The sequence below is a fragment of the Anas acuta genome, chromosome 2 (genome assembly GCF_963932015.1).
Source record: "Anas acuta chromosome 2, bAnaAcu1.1, whole genome shotgun sequence".
In the NCBI taxonomy this organism is placed as follows: Eukaryota; Metazoa; Chordata; class Aves; order Anseriformes; family Anatidae; genus Anas; species Anas acuta.
This window is the reverse complement of record NC_088980.1, coordinates 136,878,661-136,899,674: the sequence shown is the minus strand read 5'-3', so window position 1 is coordinate 136,899,674 and position 21,014 is coordinate 136,878,661. Positions and strand designations below refer to the sequence as shown.

Here is a 21,014-nt window from a genome sequence, read left to right as displayed (position 1 = left end):
CTCCAGAGATCTAAGCAATACTGTTTATTCAGGGCCATGTTGAGAAATAGCACACAGCTGCTTCTTGCTGCTGCAGTAAATCATTCAAAGAATTTGCTGCTATGCATCGGAAAGAAAGTGACGCCGTTTGGGTCATAACTGTGCCACCAACTAATGAGGAAAACTTCTCAGCTTTTCGACTGCCTTCGACACGGACGGAGCATGCCTCTGTTTTTCTCAAGTAATAATTTAATTCTACATCACCCGACAGGAAATTAGTTTTGTCATTTGGTGAATATTCGTGTGTTTGGGCAGAAATCTGCTAGTTTGAGCACCTCCGTGACTCAATCTATGAATCAAGTCCAGTTCCTCTGCCCTCTGCACCAAAAAGAAGCTGCGATTACCGGGCACGCAGGAGATGCTCTAGCCTAAAAATCCCACACAATACTGAATGCAAGGTAAGGCAGGCTTCACAAACTGCAGTTCATAAAGTCATTGGATGTTTCTGAGCTGCAGTCACTCAATCCTCAACATTTCTTCGGCCCTGCCCTGCTGTTTTATCGTAAGCCCTTTAATTGCAAAGGCTGTGTGGGCAGCGTGACTCTGCGTGGACCTCACAGATGCTGGTGCCCCATAGACAGAGATTTGGAAACCGCTGTCCTGGACACTTGGGAAATTAATTGTCCCACTCGCTGTGAGGCTCCGGGCCTTTTCTCAGGACCCGAACATCTCCGTGTCACCCCCTTTATCCCAGCTGGGGCGGTGAAGGCGTAGGAGTGCAATCATGTAACAATGAAACTGTCCAGCGTGAAGCTAACACTGGCTTGATTGCACCATCTATTTTTAGCTGGTGGTGGCCTGACTTCACCTTTCATCACTGCGAAGGGGCAGGAGCAAGCTGGCATCTGTAGACGTGCTGTCCCCTGGAAGGGAGGCTCGTGCAGTTACACTGGAGTCGTGCCGAGCTTCCCCTAGAGCAGGAATTTTAACCCCCTCTGGCTGAACACAGCCAAATTCAGCAGAAAGGGGGTGTTTTAAGGGCAATCCTAAACACTAGGTGTTTTTGGGCACCTCCATGAAACGAGCCAAGCCAGCACTCCGACAGAAAATGATCCCAGCAGCTCCTGCTGGCCAGGAGAGGTGTCAGCCCCGGGGAGGCTGCCAAACCCTGGAGCAGGGAAGCAGGGTGAGCTTGGTGGGAGTGTGAGAGACAGGAGAGGAGTCCTCCCTCCTCACCACAGCACATGAACCACGGTCACGGGGGGCCAAATCCCATACTGAGTGTCCCTGTGCCGTATTTTGAGCTCTTCGGGAGCATGCATTAAGCTCAGACAGCTTCCCAGGGAGCCTGTCTTTCTTTACAAGATCAGCAAAGGAAAAACAGCTTCTCCTTGATAGTGTGCTACGCGAGGAAAGGAGGAGAGGAAGAGGTTAGATCCCAGCAAAACGCTGCAAGAACAATTTACTCTGCATTTGCTTTCAGGAAGTGTTTGCTTGTGAACACTGGAAGCTGGCTCTCAATTGATTGATTGTTAATGATGGTCAAAGTCCATTTAAAGGCAATAAACTGACAATGTCTGGAGGAGATGGTGCTTTATGTGGCACCGGTGGCAGATACTTTGCAATTACTGATGCACCATCCATCTCACTAATGTGCTAACTCCTCGAGTGAGCTTTTTTCCCCTTCCATGCCTCCTCGTCGTGGCTCTGCCTACGCCACGTGCTGCGCTGACACTTACCCAGACACTCATCTCCCCACATACTCTTGAGCAGGCTTGCTTAGAGCTGGTGTCTCAGGAAGGGGAAAAACTGGACGGAAATTTAAACAAAGCTGATGCTGGGACTTCATTGTCAGCGGGGATGTTTACGAGCTGATTTTGACCAGAATTTGACTCCAGCAGGCCGTGTGCCGTCGAGCTGGCAGGGAGAGAAAGGAAGTCCTTCCATTTCCAGTGAGCTCCAAGGGAGGAAATGGACAGGAAAGCCCAATGAAGCAGTCACTGCTCGAGAGCAGGCTAGAACAGCGGAATGGGAGCATCGAAAAATGCCACCAAAAAATAAAGGTCAGCAATGAACCCAAAGAGCGCCACGTCCCAGGATTTCTTACAAATGGCTCTGGTTGTCCAGCAGTTTCAAGCTCTACCAAGAGCTTCTTGGCTTGATTGCTAAATCCGATTACGACAAAATACTGAAATGTTATTCTAGCTGAAGGTTAGTGGTCCAGCTCCTTACAACATGCAACGCTGGTAATGTCCCCCTGGAGAGCGAACACAAGCAGACTAGAATTAGTGTGTAGAATTTAACTTTTAATTTGGTGGATTAGGACATATGCAAAGACATTAAACAAATAACCCCAATGGTTACCCTTGGTTAAATCTTTTAGTTACCGGATTTTGTGGTGTTAGACACGTCCCTTTTTTTTTTTTTTTTTTTTTTTTTTTTGGTAGGCATCTCTTGTTTCTGCTAATAAAATAATAATAAAATAAATAAATAATTATCTGCTTTAAGAATCTTTCCCAATCTGTGAATTCATATTGTTTAGTAACAATCCATCTTTTAATCCAGGAAGCTATTTCCAAAACAGCATTATTACTGGTATTAATTTTGTCTTCCACTGGCTACCATTTTCTCGTCTCCCCATTCTCCTGGCGGACTCTTCCTCATCCCCATCTCCAGCCAGCTTTCTCGGAGAGCTGGACAAGTCCTTCCTCTTCAAAACCATGATTCAGCTACCATTTTTGCTCCCAAAGCTCCTCAATCTGCCTCTTTGCTGTGGAATAAATCGCAGCCCCCCTCTTTGCCATTTGCATGTGAATGCCTGGCCAAAAGCTGTAGCTCCATACAGCTGAAAGAAAATGTACCTGCCTCTTGCATAAAGCCTTCACGTGTACTCCCTGGCCCTGCTGATAACTTAGAGCATTGCTACCCAGACAGCTGCCAAGAAGATTGTTCTCCTGATCTGTTGCTTTCCTCTATTAGCCTCCTCTTTGTACTGCCCAAGACCTCGCTGCCTTCCTTCAGACCCCTCCATGAAGCTCCTGTCACCATGCTTCAAACCACCACAGTACTGAGCATCGCCCCTTCCAAAATGAGAAGCCACACAGCTCCTTAAAACACTTCAGTGTGTTCCACCATTATCTAACATAATTAGTGCTCAGGTCAAGGTCAACCTCACGCTTTACCCCAGGTGAACCTCGGGCTGCTAACATCCTGAAGCTCTGCCTTACTGGGTTTCAAGCATCTCCTGCCCAACCTGTTTGTTCCTCCTTCTTCCTTGGGCTTCACCTCATTTAGTTTTCAGTTAATGTCCTTCTGTCTGGAAAAAAAAAAGCGAGTCTGGCGTGAAGGGAAATTAATCCCCAACCCGCCTTCCCTCCTCCTTGGCACGGTGCAAAATGAGGACAGGCGCTATCAAATCCCTACGAGAGAGGCCACATACCCAGCACGAGTGCCCAACAAATCCGAGGAGCAGCGCTGGCTGGCTCTGGCCCTTGGCTTCTGTCCATCGGGGTCATTCAGTTTTGAAACAGGGCCACGAGCAGCCAAAAACACAGCCCAGGAGCTGAGTCAGCTTCAGCTGGAGCAGGATTAGCCCCAAATGTCAAGCTTCCTCTGCAGGTGGCATCTCTTCCTGCACGGATACTTTCCCTTTAAAAAAAATGACAAGCTGTTCATAATCTCCATTTATAAAGCTTTATTTCCAGTGCCAGTTTCTTGCCATTTCAGGCAGAGCTACAAGGCTACTCCTTCAGGAAGCTACCAGGGTATTCCCCTTCCATGCTGATTTAAATTAGCCCAACAATAACCGGTTCAGTAATTAAAACACCCACAAAAAATCAGAACAAAAAGCTTCCCATTTAAACCTGCATTAAACCAATTCACCAGAGTGACACGATTAAAATCTTTGGGCCAAATCCTCCTTGTCCTCTTCATGTAAGCGGCGCTTTTGAGAGCAAAGGGATGAGTGAGAGCAGCGTTTAGGCTGTACATTAATAATGTATAGCCTTTGACTGGCAGGGAATGGGCAGGCAGCACAAATGAAAGCACCCTGGGGTAAGAGGAAGAAAGCTTCGGCTCTGCGCTGCGAACTGCACGGGCATAAAAGTACATTTTGTTCCCCTACGAAATAAGGAGATTTGGGATATAATGCTGTCTCCTTCTGCAGCCCTTCCATTTTCTCCTCGTGGCAAAGAGGATCAAACTGCCCGCAGCCGTAATTGTTCCGCCCGGCTCCCACATGCCCGGGAGAATTAATCACGAGCTGCAAAATCCACTCGGTTTCAAAGCAGCATCCTTCTCCTCTCTAAACATCCACGGACCCACGGTTGGAAGATAAATTATGTGTTTCTTTTAATTAACTCATTCAAACACCGACCCATGCAGACAAGAGCTGTGATCACACATCCATAGCCCCGACCTGCGGCCTGCAAGGCCCCAGGCTGTGTGAGTGCATCCCGTGGTGGCACAGTGCCCTGGCCTCCACCATCCACCATGGCCACGTCCTCCTCAGCCTCCCCCACAGCCTCCTGCCAGCTTCTTCTTGGTTTTGTGTCCACCAGGGGCTGATTTCACGTGGCTTGGGTCTGCTGCTCCACCTGCCCTGGGGGTGGCTTGTTACTTGTGCACAAGGAGTTCTAGAAAGACCTTACCCAGTGAATTCAATAAAGTGAGGGGAAAAAAGCAAATTTCAGGAAGAAATTACCTCAAATTTTGCAGTGTAATAACCCTGCGCTTCTACCATCCTCCCAGCTGTTTGGTAGCGATTGCTGCAGTTAAAATGAATTCGTAATGTTCTTGTCTAGCTTCTTCCAAGCAGCTCCTTCCTATTTGTTACCGGGCTGTTTCTCCAGACGATCTTTGTAATTTTATTGTACCTGCTGTTTTTTTTTGTGTGTGTGTCTGTTTGTAATCTTATTGTACCTGGTGTTTTTTCTGTCTCCAGAGTCAAGCCAGAAGCTTCTGTTAGTGCTGGAGGTTGTCACAGAGAGCGTGAGCCACCTTTTCACTTCCAGTCGTTAAATTAAGGCTTGGTAATGAACGAAGAGCTGCTAATCAGGGTCAGCACCTTGCCATTTCCTCGGTCTCGAGCACCTAATTTCCACCGTGCTGCAATTCCTATGCTAAAATACAGATGGGGTTGGGGTTTCCACCACCACACAAGTGCTGGGTGCTCCCTGAGGACTTTACTGATGTCCTTTGGCCTCCTCAAGGTGGCTCGGGGGGGTCTGGGGTCAAGGTGGGCTCAGGGGTGGGGGAAACATCTCCTCATGGGGCTCTGGCCCTGCATGGATTTTGGCAATTAGTTTAGAAAAGACTTGGCTTATAGGAAGCTAACATCAGTGAGGGCAGTCCTGCTCCTGCAGTCTGAATATTTCTAAGGCAGAACCCAACCCCCTGGTCTTCTTCTATATGCAGATAAACTGTGGTTTAAAAACACGATTAACTGATTAATTTTTAAATATCACATCTCTTCTTAAAGGTGTTTTTAAATGCCTTTTTAATCCTCCTCAGCTTCCTGGCTGAAGCTTCTCTGAAGCTTCTGTGCCAGCGGAACTGCTGTTGAAGAGAAGCACGGGGATATTGCAGCTCTGCAACCCAAACCGTGGGCTGAAACCCAGAGCAGGTGACTCCAGAAAGCTCTCGGTTGTTGGCATGTGCTTGAACCACCCTCAGGACAGCTCTGCCTGCTGCTCAGACCTCCAAGCTCGTCCTCAGGAGATCTTGGACGGCCTCAGCCTGAGGCTTGAGGAGCCTGAGGCCGGTTTAGCTGAAGGAATGGCTGAGACAGGACAAAGAAAGTGGAGAGGGGACAAAACAACAGGGAGAATTGGGGCGGTAGAGGCCGCACCTTGAGTACTGTGTTCAGCTTTGGGCCCTCACTACAAGAAGGACATCGAGGCCCTGGAGCATGTCCAGAGCAGGGCGATGAAGCTGGTGAAGGGCCTGGAGAACAGGGCCTGTGAGGAGCGGCTGAGGGAGCTGGGGGGGTTTGGTCTGGGGAAGAGGAGGCTCAGGGGAGACCTTATTGCTGTATAGATACCTGAAAGGAAGGTGTGGAGAGCTGGGGTTGGCCTCTTCTCACAGGTAACCAGTGATAGGACTAGAGGGAATGGCCTCAAGTTGTGCCAGGGGAGGTTCAGGGTGGAAATGAGGAGACATTTCTGTCAGAAGGAGCAGTGAGGTGTTGGGACGGGTTGCCCAGGGAGGTGGTGGAGTCACCGTCCCTGGGGGTGCTCAAGGAGAGGTTGGACGTGGTGCTTGGGGACAAGGTTCAGTGGGTGACAGTGTTAGTAGGGGGATGGTTGGACCAGGTGATCTTGGAGGTCTCTTCCAACCTTAATGATTCTACAATTCTGTGATACTATGATATGAAACCCCATGGAGAGGGATGGCACGGAGCCAGCTCTTGGGGCATCTTCCCTCACTGGGGGGCTCAGCCACGTGCCCACGATGCCCTCACATGCAGCAGCCCCTGCTGGCTCCCATCATGGTTAATGCCTGCTCCAAGTTCGTGTCCACAGGGGATTTAAACCCAAAAAAGGAGAGCCTGATGGCTGTTACCCATTTTAACTGTTTTAGAGATCAGGACGGTTGTGTCGGGGAAATTGGAAGCCTCTCCTGCGGAGCCTTGGATAATGGATCACTAGCAATAATCCTCAGGCATAAAACAATTTTTCCAGCAAAAGGCTATTGTTGTTTTGTGATAGCTCCTTGTGTATCACTCCACAGCAAAATAATCAGGTGTGGCCAACAGCTGTGAGCCACTGTTTGCTCAAGTGCTTTAAAAATCAAACGAGGAAGTTACAGAGGGTTGTGAGATGCTCGGAGGTGGGACTCTGCACTGTCCCGTACTTCCCAGGCTGGCAGCCCCATAGTTGTGGGCCCATGTGGCTGGTGTGCTCCAGTTAATGATTAATGAGGGCAGTGAAGAGCATGTCACGGCGCTGCAGTCAGTGACGTTATGCTCGCTGGCATTTTGGCATCCTTTCCTGCGCTTCCTTCTTCCCCAGCTCCCTCCTATGCTGAGGAAACCCTCATCACCCCATTCCCTCTGGGCAGGCTTTGCCTTTTTGCCCATAAGCTGTCCAAGCCCAGTTTTTCCTCTCTCCCTCCCTCAGATCCCGTGCCAGGGATGCTCCCCAAGCCACCCCCATCCCTCTCCTGCACAGTGCTGCCTATTTCCCTTTCTCTCTGTGCCTCAGGTGCACAGGAAATCCCCCTCAATTAACGCATGCCCAAATCCCTTCTCCTCTTCCTTCTGAAAATTGTTGAGGACCTCACCTACCTTGTAAAGCACACAGCCAAACCCTGGGGGCACAGCAAACATGGGATGCTGCCAGCAACCACGCGTTGATCCAGGCAGGGCTTTCCCACCCTGCCTTCCCTCCTTCCACCTCCCTCCCATTTTGCAAGGTCCCATTATGGGATGTGGAAAACCGGCACATGAAGGAAACGGGCCCGGAACCCAGTAGCACGGCTCTGCGGACTGGTGCCCTGGGAGCACGGCAACGTTTTGGAGTCATCAACACCTTTTGGGCTGGCATCCACACTCCCCAGGCTGGCTGTGGAGGCTCCTGACCCTGTGTGAGCCCCGCTTGCTGTGGCGTGCTCCTGCTGACTCCTGGCTTGGGTTTTTGTATGCATTAGAGGGGGAAAAATCAGGCTGAGGTTCTGTGGTGGCCCTCCCCAAAAGGGCTCCCTCCATCCTAATGGGATTTCTCCGGATGCTCTTCCCTAAGCAAGTGTGTTACCAAGGCAACAAGCTCTGCTGCCATCCCAAAATGTGGGGGACCCCAAAGGGCCACACTGACAGCTCCACCAGCGCTAACAAAAACTCACTTATTAGCCCCAAATTCCCCCACAGGGGTATCCCTCTGCTTCACCACCTCCCTGATGTAGAGGTTAAACACCTGGGAGCACAAGTCCTGGGTTTTAGGTAGTGACTGGTGGGGAGAGCAGGGAGTAGTGCCCAAAATCTTCTGCCCCCCCCCCAAAAAAAAAACACAGTCCCCTGGATAATGATAAAGCACATCACATTTTTTATAAGTCCTGGGGTCAGCCTGAGCCTGCGGTGCTATGCGGCGCTTCCTGCAGCAGGAGCAGCCTCGGAGCAGCCCGGAGCGGTGCAAAACTGTGAAAGGGGAAGAAAGGAGAGGGCTCCACGGAGCCGGAACGGCGAGAGAAGCCTCAACAGGAAAAATGATTCAGCTACACGCAGCTCCTTGTAATTACCCAAGTAACGCTTGGCTGGGGTACCGGAGCTCACGTGCCTGCCTCTGTGAAAAGTGCCACAGGCATTTGCTGGAAACCTGCCAACATGAGGAGACCGAGCAAGCTCCACTGAGGTACAACAAGGCATGCAAAAAATGACTTTAAAAACCAGCAGAGCATCACCTCCTCATTTTCCTACTTGCTGAGCCATCCCAGGGAAGAAAGGGTTGAAAACCTCGCAGAACGAGGCATGAAACCACTGCTGTGCTTCCACGCGGGGCGTTGTGGCTCTCCTTGGCTTTGGCCGTATGCACAAAGGGGATGCACATGTGGATTTGTGTTACAGCTGCTGAGCGAGGAGGCTCCCACTGGAGCTGGGACTCCTTGAAATTCATCCCCTTGCTGGAGCACCAGGAGAAGCCACACGCACGCTTGCTTGCTGCAAATGTCACCATAGAAACTCCTCCAGGGCTGGAGGTGCTCGCCGCACTCTGCCGTGTGCCACACACCTCCACAGGCTCCTCTGGTGTTGGTCGGGGCAGGGTTGTCTGGCAGGAAATAATCCAGGCTGATGCATCCCCTTGTGTGCCTGAAATTGAATCCGAAATGCTAAATCAACTGAATCGTTTTAGAAGTGCAAGTGCTGTGATTATGAAAGGAGGCAGAGGATAAGAGTCTGCCTGCCACAGTGTTTCCAGGCTGTAATTATCATCGAACCATACAACAGCTCAGGTGGGAAGGGACCTTAAAGATCATCTGATTCCAGCCCCCTGCCATGGGCAGGGACACCTCCCCCCAGCCCAGGCTGCCCAAAGCCCCATCCAGCCTGGCCTTGAGCACCTCCAGGGATGGGGCATCCACAGCTTCTCTGGGCAGCTTGTGCCAGGGCCTTACCACCCTCACAGTGAAGAATTTATTGCAAATATCTAACCTAAATTCACTTTCTTTTAGCTTTAAACGATTATTCCTTGTCCTATTCCTACACCCCCTGACACAGAGTCCCTCCCCAGCTGTCCTGCAGCCCCCTTTAGGCACTGGCAGGCCGCTGTAAGCTCTGCCCGGGGCCTTCTCTTCTCCAGGCCGAACACCCCCAGCTCCCTCAGCCTGTCTGCACAGGAGAGGGGCTCCAGCCCCCTGAGCATCCTCATGGCCCTCCTCTGGACTCACCCCAACAGCTCCATGTCCTTGTGCTGGGGGCCCCAGCACCTCCCTCGCCCTGCTGGCCATGGTGCTTTTGGTGCATCCCAGGATATGGCTGGCTTTCTGGGCTGCAAGCACACATTGCCAGCTCATGTCAAGCTTTTCACCAACCATGACCCCCAGGTCATCTCCTCAGGGCTGCTTTCAACCCATTCTCCACCCAGCCTGTATTTGTGCTTGGGATTGCCCTGGTCCAGGTGCAGGACCTCACACTCGGCCCTGTTGAACCTCATGAGGCTCACACAGGCCCAGCTCTCAGGCCTGCCCAGGTCCCTCTGGCTGCCAGCCCTTCACTCCTGCCTGTTGACTGCACCACCCAGCTTGGAGTCACTGACAAACTTGCTGAGGGTACACTCGAAAGAAACAGAGCTCGCAGGGCAATAGCCCGTGTCAATTCCTCATTCCTATCCCCAGCTGCACTCGCATGACAGCTTTCATGCAGCTACCACATGGCAGCCCTGATGTGACCCTTTAATTCTGCCTCTCTCCATTTAATTACTTTTTTGATCTCTGTATCGTTTCTGCTCTGAAGCCGTGCTTTCCATCCCTGCCGCTCCCACACCGCCTCTGCCTGCCCCTGGTGCCATCTCTCTGCACCTTGTGGTGCAGCCAGCGCCTCCATCTCCAAGGGAGACAGCATGGAAACACGAGCGTTCAGTTAAAAAATAAAGCAATAAGTAATAATAATAATAATAATAATTTGGGCCTCGCTTCAGTGCCCACTGTAGGTTTCAAGCATGGAGTCGAGCGGGTGCTGAAGCATGGCACGTGCCTTGTGTTGCAAATATACATGTATTTGTGGGCCCAGCCTCCCTCTCATCAGGTACTAATGAGGCTTTGTATACAGCTACAGTGTCTCGCGTGGCAGATGGTGTTGGGTTGGATTTGGATCCTTCCTCTTCGGCTGGTTTGTCTCTCAAATGTGCAAACTCGCGTGCTGCTTGCTTGGCTCAGCTTGTTGCAGGAACGCCACCAAGGACCCATCCATAATAAAACCTCCCTGGCTGTTGGCTGGGGGCTGCAGCTTTGTTAAAATTCAGGTGGAGACCTTCTGACGGTCTTGAAAATATGATGAGGATGTGCAGTAGGTGCGGGCTGGAAGATCCAGTGGCCTTCCAGACCATCTTTGACTCTCAAAACTCTCACTGGTTGCTGCTGGTACTGACTTGGAGAAGGCATTAATCAGCCTCGCAGACCTCATCCAGCAAAGTTGTCCCAGAGCTGCCGCACGTTGCAAGTAATTAATTACTATTTGAGTAGTGGCAATACTCACAGGCATCAGTCTTGTAAACAGCACTTATAAATAGCATTTTCCCAATCAGGCAACTAATAAGGATGTTTGAACTCTAAGCCCTGTTTCTTCGGGGCCTGTCGAAACCTTGCTGTGGACTGATGGGCACCCTTCAGGACCTGGGGTCCTTCCCTTCCCTTCCCTTCCCTTCCCTTCCCTTCCCTTCCCTTCCCTTCCCTTCCCTTCCCTTCCCTTCCCTTCCCTTCCCTTCCCTTCCCTTCCCTTCCCTTCCCTTCCCTTCCCTTCCCTTCCCTTCCCTTCCCTTCCCTTCCCTTCCCTTCCCTTCCCTTCCCTTCCCTTCCCTTCCCTTCCCTTCCCTTCCCTTCCCTTCCCTGACTTATGCAATCCCTTGATTGCATAAGTCACTGCCACTTTAAAAAACAAGCAAATACACCAATTTAAAATGAAAGTTTTCCTAAAGATGTTAAAAAAGCAGGCTGTAGCAAGGTAGAGCCCTTGCTACACTCAAAACCCTAAATGTCTTGGTACAAAGAACCTGCTGGCCCACACCAGGCGCTGGACCTTAATCCAAACTGGATCCGATTCGCATGGCTGCGTGAGGCAGCCTGTGCGAGATCACAGATTAAATATAGCTCCTCTTGCTGCAGGCTCTACAGGAAAAAGTCAGGGGGCAATTTTCTCGACTCCTACACAGCTGAAGTCGGAAGGACTTGCACAGAAAGCGGCTGACTTGCTCCAGCATAAGTAAAAACAGCCTGGTATGGCCCCATGTCTTGAGCACCAGGCAATATTTTGAGTTTTTTTTTCTATTTATGGGGAAACTGAGGCGCGGAGTTGGGTACCTGGGGTATTTGCTCGGCCACCCAGCTCCCCAGCAGCACTGCCCCGAGGAAAAGGCTCCGTGCCCCAGCCCCCAGGGCTCCTACAACCCCCTGCCTGCTCTTCTCGTCCTCACTGGTCCAGTGCAATCTCTCCTGCTCCCCCAGTGCCATTCGGTGCTTTCCCCAGTGGAAATCCCAAGGAAATCCCAAGGAAATCCCGTGGCCCACACGGCTCTGCTTTGTTACACAACCCTGGCTACTGAGCCAGATGCCCCAGAAATTAATCTTGCCAATGCCCAGCGAGGCCAGATTGTAGGAAGCTCACACCCAGTCTTGAGAGACCCACATTAAGTCTGCGGGCTGCAATTTTCTCATTTAATTTCACTGTTTTCGGGACCGTCGCTGCCAGGAGATTGCTTTTGCTTGCCACTGGCCACCATCCAGCTCGTCTGGGGCTCTGTGTGTGGGGACGCAAGGCCATTAAAGGGAGATGGCTAATTACTGCTGGTGGTTAATGCCACGGCCTCCCAGCTACTTGTGTTAAACAGCTACTGAGTGCAAAAATTACCGCTCTGGGTATTAGAGGGCCACGAGTGTCTCCAGCAGGAATCACTACATAATTCAGAGGAGGTGGTTTTGAGGCAGCACAGCCGATCTAGGAGACTTCTTCCCCTTTTTGCAGTGTGTGCAGCAAGGGAGAGCTGGACAGGACATTCAGGGTTGACCTCCAGGCAAACTAACCTGAGCCCCCGAGGTGTTAACCACAGCTTGACAACTCTCTCGGGGTTAATTCCCTCTTCAATCCGATGTTGTCCCATTGGGTTTGCCAACGTGTCCTCTGATAGCTGCAAAACAGGAGGCTAAAGTCAAGGCTTATAAGGAAAAAAAGGGTGGGGGAGCTTTTATGACTGGTGTGGCCACGCTGAATATTTCAACAATATTCCAACTGAGAAGTGAAGATTTCTCCTTTGTTTTATTAAAGAAAATAATAATAATAAATTAAATGCTTTTCGTGCTAAATTACAGGCTGGACACAGCAACTCCATGCTCGTTTTCTTTGAATATCCTTCTTCGCATGCAACAGTTCTGCAAAAGTAAACTCTTCCAGGCTTCCTTCTCCCCCTCTGCTCCCCGGTGACTCACCCAGGCAGGTATTTTCTAACCATCCCAGGCAGCCTCCGAAGAGCTGCTGTTCTTTCCAGGTAACAGCTGAAAAGTGTGACTGCTCAGAATAGAGCACAATGGGTACGGCAATCCATCAGCACGGGATGAGTAATTCTGGTCTTTGCATAGCAGGGGTTGTTTTTGTTACAAGGAAAAAGAAAAAAAAAAAAAAAAGAGAGAGAGAAAAAAAAAAAGTAGAAGAAGAAGGAAAGAAAAAAAAAAAAAAAGAAAAAGAAAAAAAGAAAGGATCCTAAAGGCAGGATACCTTCACAGCAAGCTATAAATTTAATCCATTTAATCGACTCTTCAGGTGGAGTCACAAGTAGTTTTTAGGTTTTCAGTGCTCTGTGGTGGTAAAACAATAAATATCCCAAGCCCCTGTGTTATTCTGCCTGCCCCTAACATCCCAGGAATATTATTGTAAGGAGACAAGTTCTTCCTGGGGAAAAAAAAAATTATATATATATATATATAATAAAACTTGAATTGCCATTTCCACATGGCAAAGACCTCATGTGAGGTCATCTCCTCCAGGGACCACTCAGCTGAATGAGGTAGAATAGGGAAGCCCTGCCAGCCTGCAGCCCAGACTTGCTTGTCTTTGCTCAAATGGAAATAAAAATCACTACGAAGCTATGAGATTTCCTTGCATGGCAAATCCTGGTGGCGAACAACCACCAGTGCCAAGGTCTCAGGCAAAGAGCTGGGCTTACACTTCTGATTTATGCCAAGAGAGGTGAAAGCACGTGTGCCATTTCCCTGCCCATGCTGTGCCGTCTTGCTTATTGCACTGCTTTAGTCAAATGGGGAAAGGGAAATCTTCCTTTAGGGGATGGTTGTAAAGGCTCCACAAGTAGAGAAAATGACACCTCTTGTGTTCAGAGTGAAGGAGATTTCCTCGTAGCTTTCAAATTACAGCGTCTGAACCCTGCATTAATGCTACCCCAGGATGCTCCCGATGCAGTAAAGGAAAGCTCTGCAGAAGGGCTAATCCTGCCCATCGAACCACCTCAGTGGAGCTCAGCACATTTGCCCTGGCCGTGCCTGGCAGCTGGATCCAGCCCATCCAGTTGGAGCCCACCTAAAATCCCCACCTTGCTCACCTCTCTGACAAACATCACTCTTTCTGGCAGGAATCACGGATCATGCCCGCATTCTCCAGGAGGGCTTGCTGCCCTCAGAGGATGCAGCAAAGTCCCTCCGGTCCCCTGGTGTGCCCCCTGGGTTATTCACCCAGGTTATTCACCTCTTTCATACAAAACAAAACACAAAAACACAAAACCACTATTTTTTACCTGAACTTTTCTACGTTACTAGCATACTCCTAACCCTTCAGGTCTCTTGCTAGTTTTACCACCAAGGGGGCTTTGGCCTTCCTGATTTTGTTCCCAAATCCCCAAGCAGTGCTTTTATACTCTTGATTTGCTCCCTGTCCTTGTTTCCACTTATTATTCGCCTCCTTTTTGGCAGTTAGGTTCACTGAAAATCTCCTTGCTGAGGCACGCAGGCCTTCTCCTGAAATCCCTGTTCTGGGTGCCTAACAGGACAGTTCATTCCTCAGCCTTCGGTTGTTTTTAGAAATTGGCTTGTTTTCTTGGGCATCTTTTTCCCTTGTGGCATCTTCCAGGACAATTCTTCCCTGCGATCCCATAACCAGGCAGAAATCCCGGAGCACAGAGCCCTGACCCCGCTGCTTGCCTGCAGCATCCACCCAGAGCCTCAGCACGGCCACCTCAGGCAGCTGGTCACCCTGCAGACTAACAGCTGGGGACAGCACTTGTGGAAACCCACAAAATTCCCCACAGACTTCCACTGCAGCATGAGAAAGCTCCCCAGGCATCGTTCAGGACCAGCCAGAGGCCAAAGCCCTTTCCTAACAGGGTGTTGAGTTGTGGGGGTGGAGAGAGTCTGATGGATGGCCTTGGTGCCTGAGGCTGCTTCATCACATGCCCCATGCACCTACGTAGGTGTCACTCCAGATTCTGCAGAGCAGGAGAGCCACAGAGAATAAAATGCACAATATAAGCCCCGTTACTTGGCGTTTTAATTCATTTCGCTGCTGGGTGAAGAAGCCACGTGGTTAGTGCTGCACACGAGCAGGCACACAGCGCACTTGGAATAAGGAGTCAAAAACACAAGTTGAGACTTTGTTGGGTTGAATGCTACTCTCAGGCTTTCCTGAATGTGATTGCTGTTTGTAAGTGTTCTCAAACGCTTCAGAAAAAAAAAAATAAAGAAAAAAGAAAGAAAAAAACATTTTTATGCTGTGGGTTGTCTGCAAATGTTCATTTTGACAAGTTGCTGTCTGTTAGTGGTATTGGACTAGTCACACAGTGTATCTTATGTTCCCTAACTGGATGACAAGCTTGTAAAACAGAAGAATAGCAAGTGACAGATACTAGCATGATTTCTGGTTATTTTTTATCGCTCCTGATTTGATGGGCACTGGAAGCTGCATGAATACCTTGAACAGGATATTAGGAATGAAGAGGTTATTGGAAAATACGCCGGCCGTGGCTAACCTTGTCAGAAAATGAAAGGCTTGGTGATGAATCAGGTAGCTTCCCCTCGTGTAATTAGTATTCAGTTGTTGGGCTGTACAAAGAAAGGGTTATGGGAAATAATGGATAGGACACAATAAGGGTTGATATGTGAAAGAGTTGTCTAAAAACTCCTGGCACGTTGTAGAAAAGGCTTCGCAGATGTTTCACGCTCACTTTAAAACAGGAGAGAAAAAGGAGAAATATCCTCAAAGCTCACAACAACAGCCTAGCAGCCCAGAGGCCAATAATCTTCTTACCCTCTCAAATGTTCTCCATGCCACTCGGTTTCCAATCTAATGAATTTAACACAGTTTCAGGCTAGAACAACAATCACACAGAAGCATCTTGTTCTCAGGAACTTCTACCTAAGGTGTACACGGCCAGCACCTGGTGTCCCAATTAATTCTTGCACAGAACTGCAGCAATGAACTATCTGATTACTGGATTACAGATCGGTGCAAACCAGTCTAACAATCAAACATAAGCCATCCATCACCAAAACGAGTTATTTAAAATGAGTGCAAACAGCTCAGAATTTTAACTGCACCGTTTTCTATTCCTAAATAAAAAATGATGCTTAAACCATAAATGTTTAGCTAAAAATGTTATAATTTGTTCCAAAGGGAAACTGCAACATGGGCTATATGGCTTGGGTAGCATTCTGTAGCCACAAGAGAAGCCAAGAGCTCAGGCAGGGTGTTTAGGAGACGGTGGGATATTTCTCTGCAGCATCATTCCTTGCAGTTTTTCCCCAGACTCGATCCTTCTCTGCTCAAAAATTCACGTTGCAGCCCGCAGAGTTCTGGACGGGGATTTTGGAGGTTAAACATGACCTTTAAGTCAATAGGGGAGCGTGTCCAGGTTGAGAAGAGCTACTTAACAAGAAAATAAGCCTCCGTAAGAGGCTTCAGAGCATGGCATCAGCACAAAGCCACGCGAGCCTCTGGCTGGTGACAGTTTGTCCAAAAGGCACAATGTTGTGCACGAGCCCTTAGGAGCTATAGGGCAGTAACGAAGTAAAGTTGTGACCATAGGAACAAAGAGCTTTGAAGAACCTGAAGGGAGTTGAAGGGCAATACAAGGCATGGGAAATGCAATGTAGATAAATGAAAGGAAATGCTTGTTGAAAGGAAAAATCAGCACCTGGCACACACTGCAGGGACCTAAATGAACCCCCTGAGTCCATAAAGACCAGCGGGAGTGATGCTGGCTTTGGTGGGAAGCCAAAATGGTGGGTTTGGTGGTGGGAGCCAAGATGAAGAAAGCTCTGTGACCCCTGCAAGAAGGCCACTGTCCCTCTTCCCAGTAGATATCAGAAGTTTAGAAGGGACTTATGAGGCCCCATTAAAGAGCAGGAGTCTCCTGTAAATGCTTGATAAAAAAATGCTTGACAAAAAGTTTGACAAATGCTCCCAGAGCCAGCTCTCGAAGAGGCAGAGCAGCTTTCCAGCGCCAAACTCGAGTAGGCTGAGCAAAGCAAAGGGGTTCAGATCTGTCCATAACTTGTGAACACCGGGGTTTAAAGGCAGAATGCCCCGTTTCTGACGGCAGGGAGCCGGGGCAGAGTTCACCTAAGCCCAGCCACCGAAAATCTGGGCAGCTGCCGTGTGCCAGCCGTCCCTGTCCCTGCCATCCGCGGGGAGATGGGCGCTCTCACGGCTGACTCACAGCCTCCTGGGCGAGGTGTCTGGTGTAGGTGGCATGACTCAGCCTCGGGGTGGTCCTCTCCGCTGCTGCTCACTGCATCCTGGATCATAGCATGAATTACAAGCCTGCCTTTCATGTGTGTTGAGCAGGGGATAATCAGAAAGTCTGTAGTCCTATGTAAGACCTGATTATGTAAAGACCAACGCTAAATAAATTAGAATAGCTGAATGGGTAGCCATAACTTCAGGATTTATTTTTTATTTTTTCTCCTGATACTAGAACCAAGGGAAAAGTCCTTGCCTTAGGTCAGGTGCAAAGAGAAAAATAGTAGCTATCTGGAACATGCACCAGTTCCTCAGCGTGCCAGCGCTGCTGTCGGGCAGATGTCTCCTTTCTGCCTTCAGACCGGCTGAGCTGCCCGCACGGGACACAGAAAACGAAAAAGCAGGACTCAGAAAGATCATTAGGATCCCCTTCTGGGGAAATCCAAGGATGGATCCAAGTGGGCCATCTGGGATGCCACCTCCTCTCTCTGATCTCTGCTAACACATTTCTGGATCAAAAGTGTAAAGTCCTCCTGAAGGCAAAAAAGAAAGATTGGCTTCCTCTTTTATGGAGCCAGGCCACAAGGACAGGATCCAAACGCGTTGCTTTGCTTCCAGATGCACTTTTGTTGATCCCTTCCCTAAGGGGATAAACATCTTCCTGTCTGTCAGGCTGTGGTTATGTTAAATGCTTTAAAACCATGTCTCATAATGAACACCACCGAGAGCATCGGCTCTGCGCAGCAGATGGCTGCAGAAACGAGTGCCCTGAGAAATGCAGGGGAAGGTCCTGAGCTGTGCCTTGACATCATCTGCCTTCAGCTGGCTCCTGGAAGCAGCATTTTGACACTGAGGGTGCTACAAGGAGTGACTTCACTCCTTGCGTGTGGCGTAGCTGTTTGACACCTGCAAGAATACCATTTGCACCTCTCATGGCAAGCTTGTTTTGTTGGCACGGTTTGAAAGGCCACCTTCCTGGGCATCTTGGAAAGCTAAAGGAGCGGAGAGAACTGCCTGACGTTCAGTGGGAGAACACAAAATGAGCTCTGTGCTTCAAACCTGGTTAATAATGCTCAGCGAGGGCTTGATTCCTCCAAAGTTAGTCATGCTGAGCAGTTTCTTGTTCTACAAGTAGCCTATTCATCTCGCTTAGATTAGTCACAGCGCGAGGAGAGCAGGATTGGACTCTGAATAATTTCAATTAATTTTCTGCTGTAAAAAAAAAAAAAAAAAAAGTATTAATTAATATTTCCCATTTCACCAGCATTTGGCAAATATGCTTTAACTATGCATAAATATTACTCCTTTTGTACATTTTCTCCCTATAAAACATATCTTGATGGTTTGTCAAGTTCCACTTAGCTTTTTAATACATTTTTTGTCTAGGCATAATTCACGGCATGAACTGAACAGAGGTGTCAGCCCAGAGCAGGCACAGCTTTACTCTGCCTCTGGGGGTTGGAATTGGATGGTTTTTAAGGTGTTTTCCGACCCAAACCATTCAATGAATCGATGCTTCTGCTATGGCTTAGAGTACGTGCGATTAGGGCTTTAGCTGATGAACATTTCTGGCTAGCCTCTAAGGGCTGCAAGAGCCTCTGGAAACATCTGAACATGTTCCATCGCCTGCCCCCTGCATCCACAGCACTTTCAGGTGGCATTTGAAGAGGTCCAGCCCTGTGCTCACGCCGAGGAGCTTGTCCTTAACATGCTACAGGCAAGCTACAAAGGTTAGGGGAAAATCTGAAAAAGGGAGCATCTGCATCTGGTTTCACTGCATGCTCAGACATTTCCCTGGTTTACTTCTCCCGTGGAAGTGATACCTGCCAGGAGTTTCACTCCGTTCACCCTTACACAATTTGCCAGTTTTATTCCCTGTGTAACAGCTCTCTGACACTCACACAGTCATCCCCTCCCATACAAGAAGCCGATCCCTGTGGGTCTACATGAAAATTAAGGAAGATTAAAAACAACAAAGCACACACATGCCTCACTTCCACTAATTTCTCTGGGTATTAGAGACCAGGACCTTAGTCATCCTGAACAGAGTCAGCAAGAGGAAAACTGTTACCGATGCAGAAGAGGTGCGTTTGTTTCATGATGCTGCACTGAGTTATACAGATGACTTGACAGAAGCATGTCTTTTGGGAAAACAGCGTCTGTCAGCATCCTGGAATACTGAAAGTTTAAAATCCGTGAGCACGGAAGCTCAGGAGATGCTCAGAGCTCTTCAGCCAGTCATCCAGGATGCAGTGTTAATTTACTGCTCTACCAAAGCCTGAAATGCCATCCTGAACAGATAGGGAGTGAATTGCTAAAACTGGTGTTATTTGTCTCTGGGATTTATAGGGATAACATCAAGATGCGATAGAATTAATACTTTATCCTGTCATATCTCTTTTGTCTCTGAGCACTGGAAACACTTCACAAATAACCATGATCCCTCACCGCACAGTCCACGACCATCTCAGAGGGATGGATGGAGGACCACTGCTGCTCTCCACCACAGCAAATGCGAGAAGAAACGAGAACAACCCTTCCTGTGATGGCTTTGCTTCAGGAAAATTTATTTTAGAGCATTCCCTGCCAAATAATGAAAAGTAAATGTTGCACAAAGACACTATTTTTCCTTATCGTAGAAATGATAAGGGGTGAATCCTTATAAAAGATATACATAAAATATATATCAGCAGATATCTCACTCACCTGTGAGCACACAGGTTCGAGAGCGAAGATTTCTCCATTCACTCTTAGAAATACCACCTTGAAAAGACCTTGGTTTTGGCTTGGTTTCTGAATGACCCAGTTGCCTCCTGAGGGATGATTCCTGACATCACTCAATCCAACAGCAGTGATCCTTACAGCTTCAAAGCCACTTCTAAAGAATACCAAAACCAACGCTGTGTTTATCTGGCCAGCTTTTCTGTGCCAGCTCTGAAAGGCCATACATTCAAGAGAAAGTTCATTTCTGGCATACCCAATCAAATAAGGGTTATGTGCCTGCTATGTGTGAAAATGTATCAAATAGCTTCAAAAAGCCCTGCCACCGCTTTGTTCTTTGCCCATTTTTGCTTTAGAAATATTGTCCTTTGCCCACCAGCGAGGGGAGGCAATGGGGGATCTCACAACGGGGACAAATCCGGCCTGGTTGGACCGCCTTCTCCTTTCTGTCCTTTGAGCAAAAGCCTCTCTGAACCCACAGGAGGACAAGCCCTTTTCCTCAGATGCTTTGAGTGCATCTCTGCCTCGTTTCCTCTTCTGGAACAGTGCCATCAAATTTCCCTTTCTGCCTTCTTGAGAGAGCTGTCCTGGTGCACAGCCAGCGAGGGATGTGCTGGTGGCTGTATTTTTTGGGAAAACACATGAAAATGGTCTTGCCCACAGCCATAACCTTCTGCACAGGTGCCCAAAACCCTGCAGGGTCACGGGGAGCTTTCACAGGGGTGAAAACGCTCCCTAAATCCTGCTTATCCAGCAAGATCTGCAGAGAAGGAGCCCTCTGCCCCCTCATCTTGCACAGACGGTCTGACTCACTGGACTCAGGATTCCCATCTGGATGTCTCTGAGAGATGGGTCCACGCCAAGGAGTTGGTCTATTCTTAGACCTATCTGTTATAAAGATAGTTTTCCCCACCAAAAGCCCACTTTCTCCCAGCCATCCCCAAGAACACCTGTCTCCGAGCGAAACGCAGCAGCCGTGGCGGCGCGAATCCTGTCCCCTGCTCGTTGTCATGAGGTGCTCGTATCCGAGGCTGCTGGAGATTGTGTAAGTGCTAACATGGCTAAGCAAAACTGCGAAAGAAACAAAAATAAATGGACATCAAATTACGTGAACCCTGCTGGCTGCAGGGATGAGGACTGCACTTTGGGGCTGCAAAATGTTCCTGTGCCTCCCGTGCCCCAGAAGTGACAGATTTTGGCAGATTTTCCAACCAGCACCTTTCCATTTTCTCCCGCGTTGCCCGAGGACATGGCATGGCCTGGCTGACGTGATCGGTAAAGCTTCGCTGCTGTCCTCTTCCCTCCTAATTCCTGCAGGAGCTTGGCACCTGGCAGCAGAGAAGCAGCAGAGAGGGAAGCCAGAGGGGGCAGTGTATATTAAAAAACAACCACGCCGCCTCTTCTGCGGTGGGGAAGGAGGTTGTGCAATATC

At 49.1% G+C, this 21,014-nt stretch overlaps 1 long non-coding RNA gene across 1 annotated transcript; it reads right to left on the bottom strand.

Moving 5' to 3' along the window:
• Nucleotides 1-15,761: 15,761 nt before the first annotated feature.
• LOC137851367 (uncharacterized) lies at nucleotides 15,762-21,008 on the bottom strand. The gene is made up of 2 exons (XR_011093142.1): nucleotides 19,568-21,008; nucleotides 15,762-18,073 (listed from the first exon to the last, which is right to left on the bottom strand). It is a non-coding gene; the product is annotated as an uncharacterized lncRNA (long non-coding RNA).
• Nucleotides 21,009-21,014: the final 6 nt, after the last annotated feature.